The sequence below is a fragment of the Fringilla coelebs genome, assembly GCF_963513975.1.
Source record: "Fringilla coelebs genome assembly, chromosome: 5".
Lineage (NCBI taxonomy): Eukaryota > Metazoa > Chordata > Aves > Passeriformes > Fringillidae > Fringilla > Fringilla coelebs.
The window spans coordinates 6,766,350-6,772,349 of record NC_140033.1 but is presented as its reverse complement, the minus strand read 5'-3'; positions in this window follow the sequence as shown (position 1 = coordinate 6,772,349).

The following is a 6,000-nucleotide window of genomic DNA, read 5'->3' as shown; positions in this document are numbered from 1 at the left end:
TTAGATATGTAAGCATCACTTTCTTCATCCCTCTGCTGTGATCCTGCAGCTGAAGAGAACTCACCCAGTGTGAGTGACTGGGTGCTGGAGGGATTATTGCTCTGGCCCACAACCAGGCCAGAATTGCCTTCACTTGATAAGTGAAGTTTGGATTGAAGTTGTACTTTGCCAATACAATTTTTCTTCAGGAGTGACCAATGAAAATTGTTCCATACTCATGTAATGCTGGCTAGCAGAATAAATGTAGTTCTTGGTTGAAAGAACAGAAAACCAAAGAGATGTGGTGGTGCTGCTCTTTCCCTGGCTCTTTGGAGACCAGGCTTTATGATCCTGAGTTCATCTCTGGGGTCTGGTGAAGAAAAGAATTTTAAAAATCTGGGGCAATGAAGATACAATAATGTCCAGTTATCCTGCCACCAAGCAAAGGAAAGTGTATTCAATTTATTTAAGGGAGTACTTATATTGGAATATAAATGCCAAAGCTGGGCGAGAATATCTAATAAGAGGGTTTTTTTTCACATAGCAGACAACAGCATGACATGAAGCTATGGATGGAATCTGAAGCCAGGCAGATCCAGAAGGAGAAAAAGCACAAGATTTTAGCATTGGAACAACTGACCAAGGGATGACCTATCTTCTCCACCGCCTGAGATTTTTAAGTGAGAATTGTGTGTCTTCCACTTTCTTCTTCTAAATTCAGTAATGATCATGACACAGAAGTCCCTGGGTGACATCATCAGTGTGGACAGGTTAGATTTCCTGACAGTCCCTCTGCCTTTAAAACCTCTGATGCTTAAAAAGTACATTTACCTGAGCCAGGGTTCAGCCCCGGGATAGGGGAGTTAGATGTCTCTATTCCCTTCTCCCCAGCTGTGGGAATGCTCTGTTTGGATGTCTTTCCCATCACTGGTTGTGTCAGTGGTATGTGTTATGCAGATGCCTGTCTACTGGGAGCAACGTTCAGACAGCACATTTCACTCTGATTTATGAACAGACTTATGAGCACAGCAACTTCTGGCCTCTGCTGACTTGGGCTGGAATCAGCTTGCATGTTGTTGCTATTCTCGTTCTCAGACCTGCAGTCACAGCTCACAAACCATTTCTGCTGCAGAAATGCAGAGCTGAGGAAGTCCCTGCCTCGGAGCTCTTCTGTAAGCAGGGGTGGAGGAGGCAGGTAGCCAAGGGAACCCAGGGAAAAGATGGGAGGCAAACCTGCCTGGTCATGATGAGCTGGAAAAGGACTGGGTGTGGCAATAAGCTGGCGAGGCAGTGGTGGGCCAAGGCTGGGTCTGCCCAGGAAAAGATGCTGCAGGACTCCAGGCATGAGACAAAAAAGCATCTTTGTTGTGTGAAATAACAGGAAAGGGAGAATGACTGGGATACAGGGCTACAGGGAAAGTGCTGACACAACCTTGAGAATAGAGAGATCTCTATTCTCAAGTCTAAAGTGAGGATGTCCTCCAGGTTGTAAGTCCAAGTGATGGATAAGAGAAACAGTTCCCCTTCAGACAAGATGGGGCTGAGATGGGGACCAGATGTCCCCAGATGCTAGGGAGACAGGCTAAGATGGGAGATTCAGTGGCAGAACACAGGTAACAGGACAGAGGCCAGATCCAAAGGAAACTGCATTTGAATTGGTGACAGAATTTGAATTTGAATTCAATTTGAATTGAAGTGTCAGAGATCAGGGCAGAGCGAAAGCAGAGCAGGACTCAGTGACCGCAGTGAGGGCAGAATGGAGAAGGGGGATTGGTTTCAAACTGAGAGTGGGTTTATATTAGATATTAGGAAGAAACTCTTTACTGACAGGTGATGAGGCACTGACACAGGTTGCCCAGAGAAGCTGTGGATGCCCCATCCTTGGGAGTGTTCATCAACAGGCTGCATGGGATTTTGAGCAACCTGGTCTAGTGTAAGGTGTCCCTGCCCATGGCAGGGGGTTGGAACTTGGGAATCTTTAAGGTCCCTTTCAACCCAACCCATTCTATGATTCTGTGAAGATGGAAAGGGAAAAGGGTAAAGCCCAAAGAGGACAAGAAAGGGCAGAAAGATACAGTGAAGGTGTAGCTAAAGATCTCCATCTATACCAACTACCTGATCCTTCTACTCCATTTTAAATTCAAATTCTAATTGATATTACAGAAAGTCTTTTTACTGCTGTGCATAAAATAAATATTTCCAAACTCTTTGAGACAACAGTGTATTCCCAGCTGAGCCCAAAAGACAAGTCCAGTTTCTTAATGGTCATGATTACTCTTCAAAAGAAAAAACATTAACAGCTATGGCCAGGAAATGTAATTTATTTTTTTTAACAGGAATCAGCCAGCCCAGTATTGGTACAAAAATAGTTAAATACAATGGACCAAATGTCAAACTATGAGAAGAATGACTCAAATTAGAGAAGCATAGATAGAAGAAGCTAACAAAAACATCTCTTCCTGTGGGGATGCTAACACGGCCAAATACTCATCTTTGTAGGTCACCCAGTTTAAAGAGCAGTGCATGGGGGAAAAAAAAATCTGGGTTTGATATTTTGTACCCTGGACTACAAAGGAATCACTGCACATATATAAATAAAAGACAGCTGGGCTGAGGTTTCAGATCACCTACACCCATCAGAAAGGCAGCCAGACCGAGCACTGTGCTCTCCTGTTGGATATCTGGACTAATGCTCAACTCAGTCAATACTTTAGAAGCAAAGAGAGAGTAGAGCAATGTTTTATTAAAAGGTTTCAATCACCTGCATTGCCACAGAAACAGCAGAGAAAATTACATAACCCAGGGGAAGAAATCTTTGATTTAAATATCTGTAAAAATGTGGGGAAAAAAGGGAAGAGCTCCTGCCTGGGAAAATCGTGAGCCTGTCTCAAAGTCTACAAGACTATCTAAGCAGAGGAAGTGAATGAATAACTGTGGCACATGCATGAGTGGCTGAAAGTGCAGCCTGAGCAGTAATTGGCTCTATTGGTGCTCCTCTGATTAGCTGGTTTTGGCTACAGCACTTGTCAGACCCACGCTGAGTTCACAGTACAAAAGTATTCACACTGCACTGAAGAACGTCTCAGATCAGCTGGTGGATCCCTGCAGAGAAACAGCAAACACAGATCTGAAGGATGCAGTCTCCAGGGAGGGCTTTAAATCCTTACTTCATGTCACTAAATCCTCGTTATCTAGAGCTGGAAGAGAAAAGACTCCTGGAACGGATTCAGATGCTCCTGTTACTTTTCACTACTTCAGAAATGAAGGAAGAGAGAAGAAAATTGATGGTGCTTCTGTGGAGAGAAATTTAAGAACAAAATCACATTAATCACTGAACTTAGGTGGTTTGAATTCTTTACCAAAATACCCATCTGAGTTGCTAATGAACTGAAACAGCAAAGGGATCAGCTTATTGGTATGGGAAGGAAAGGTGACACACTGATAAATCTCCAGAGAGACTCCTGACAGGGAGAAGTCTCAGCTGGGGACATGTCACAAAGTGCAAGGGAGAAAATGAGCCACCCCAATTCCTTACAGTGACAGTGGGCACAGCACCAGCAAACATTAATGGAAGAGACCAAGGAAATCAGGCACTTCCAAACAAGAGATATTTTTATGTGTAGACTTGCACACCTACTGTGTCTGCTCCAGGGTTATGGCTAAGACCCCCTTTCAGCTCATTCAGCTCTAAAATCAACTCCATGGATGCCTGCTCTGTCCTCAAAATGCTGACATGACCACTCTGCAGAATGACAGAGAAATTCCAGAGGGCATGAATTACTTGCATCCACACTCTGGTAATCACCACCAAAAAGCAATTTGGAGAGCATCAGCCAGCACCACAGTATGCCAGCAAATGCTGTTGTGTTTTCAGAGCTGGCTCACTGATTCCAGCACCCTGATCAAATATGAGCACTTTAGGCTATTAATAGTAGCATTAAGGAGAGACTTCCACATTTTGCTTGTGAGCTGCCTGTCCTTTCTCACCCTGTCCTCCCTCCCAGCTAAATTATGTTATGTTTTGTGGTGGCTAAATGAAATGTGAGGAACAGCAGAACAGATCACAGCTTAGATCAGATATGTCCAAAAAGGTTTGAGGACAGTTGACCATTATTTACTTGCAACACACAGTAAGCAGTGATGAAGGTTAAATGTGAAGCTTTTCTACCCAGAAGATATCAATCTTGTATGTACACACAGAGGAAATAGCAACTGCATTTCACACTAGCTGAGAATTTGGTTCCCAGGACAAAACCAACCAACCTGTGGTAACAAACACCTCTTCAGCTTCTTGGGGCTCTGCCTCCAGACAAGTGGCACTCAAGTAATAAAACTCTATAAAGCAGCATCTTGCTGCCCACACTGAACGCAAGATTTGTGTGGGTGAAGCTGCCAGGCTCTGACACCATTTGCACCACTCGGAAAGACATGGACAGACATGGAGACACCACCCTGGATGGGCTGAACATCTCCCCCACCACTTGCAGCTTCTCTATTCATTGCCAGTATCCCAAGACACCATTTCTCATAGAAACCCGAGGTTCATATCAAAGCCTCCATTTACACTGGATTGCACAAAATGCCTCCAAAGCTGTCTCAGCTTTATCTGAAGTCAACATCAGCCTCAATTCTTTGTTTTACTCTTTATTTTTTATTTATTTATCTAAAATCTACTGAAAGGGGCTCTGAAATCTACCACAGTTTTGTCCCTTCAGGTTCCAAAGCAAAAAGCAGTTTTTCTTAATGGTTAACATTAAAGAAATACTGAGCTGGTTGGTCTTTTGGGATTTCTTGAGGGTATTTCTTAAAAAAATGCAAAATTGTCTTTAAAACTTTTTTTCCTGAAAGTTGGAAGCAATTTGTTGAAATAGGGGAAAAAAACCAGAAAAACTCTATCTGCCATTCTGAATTTTTTTTTAGGGAAAAAAAATCAAAATCTATTTATCTTTGAGCAAGAACCAACTTTGCTGTTCATGCATAAAGCTATGGTGAAATATATTGTAGCATCTTGCCATCATGAAATATGAATACTACTTTGTTAAACTCTTCAGCACACAGGTGAGACTGATGAAACTATTCCAGAGGAAGACACTTGTCACTGAAGCTGTTTTGTCTCGCTGTTATAAAGTTGACTCAGCATTATTTAACTGCTGATTCATTATTTTGCACATTATTTTTGAACTCCAGTCCTGCACAAGGACCCTCCTATACCAGGAGCAGCATGAACATGGAACAAAGAGGCACCTTCTGCTTCCAAGAGCTCCAAGTCCTTGTAGGGGACTGGAGAAGCATATGGAGACAGATGGAGGGTGAAATTAAAGGAACCAGCCATGACATGCTGCCAGACTTTGGGTAACCTTTACAGCCAAGGAGAGATTTAACTGTGACTGTGTCTCCATGATATTCATATCAAAAAATACTTCCAGAAGATTTTAAGTGTCCCATGCCCATTCCTGACTATTATTCCAAGTGAGATCAGATGTGGGAAAAGGAGAATACTGAAATAGAAAGAGGCTGTTGGAGGCTGTGAGTGGTGCAAGGCCCCCGGGGATCCTTGGGAGAAGCTCCACAGCAGTTTGTATGTAGGGAGAGGGTCAGTCTTTGAGCTATCTGGCAAAAAGCTGCGTCAGACTGCTCTAGGATGAAGCAGTGGGCAGCCAAAATATATTGAGACCTGACTTTTTACTTTTACTTTGCTCACCAAATGTATTTTGGAAAATGATTGCAGGCTGGTCTCCTCCACTTGCAAGTTTTTCTCCAGCCTCATTTGAAGTGGGAGAAGTGGATGACTAGAGTTACAAGTTTCTACACAAACACATTCTAAGTTTCCCAGGATTTTCTTTCCTAGGGGAGCCTTGCACAGCCCCCTGCTCCACTGGGACCCTTGCACTTCCAAAACCCTACGAGCCACACCTTCACCTTTCAAAGCCCGGGGTGCTCACCCCGAGTCCAGGGAGTGTCTGACAGCAGCTGGGCTCACCTCGGAGTGTGCCTGCCTTTCGCATCTCTGGTCTTCTACAT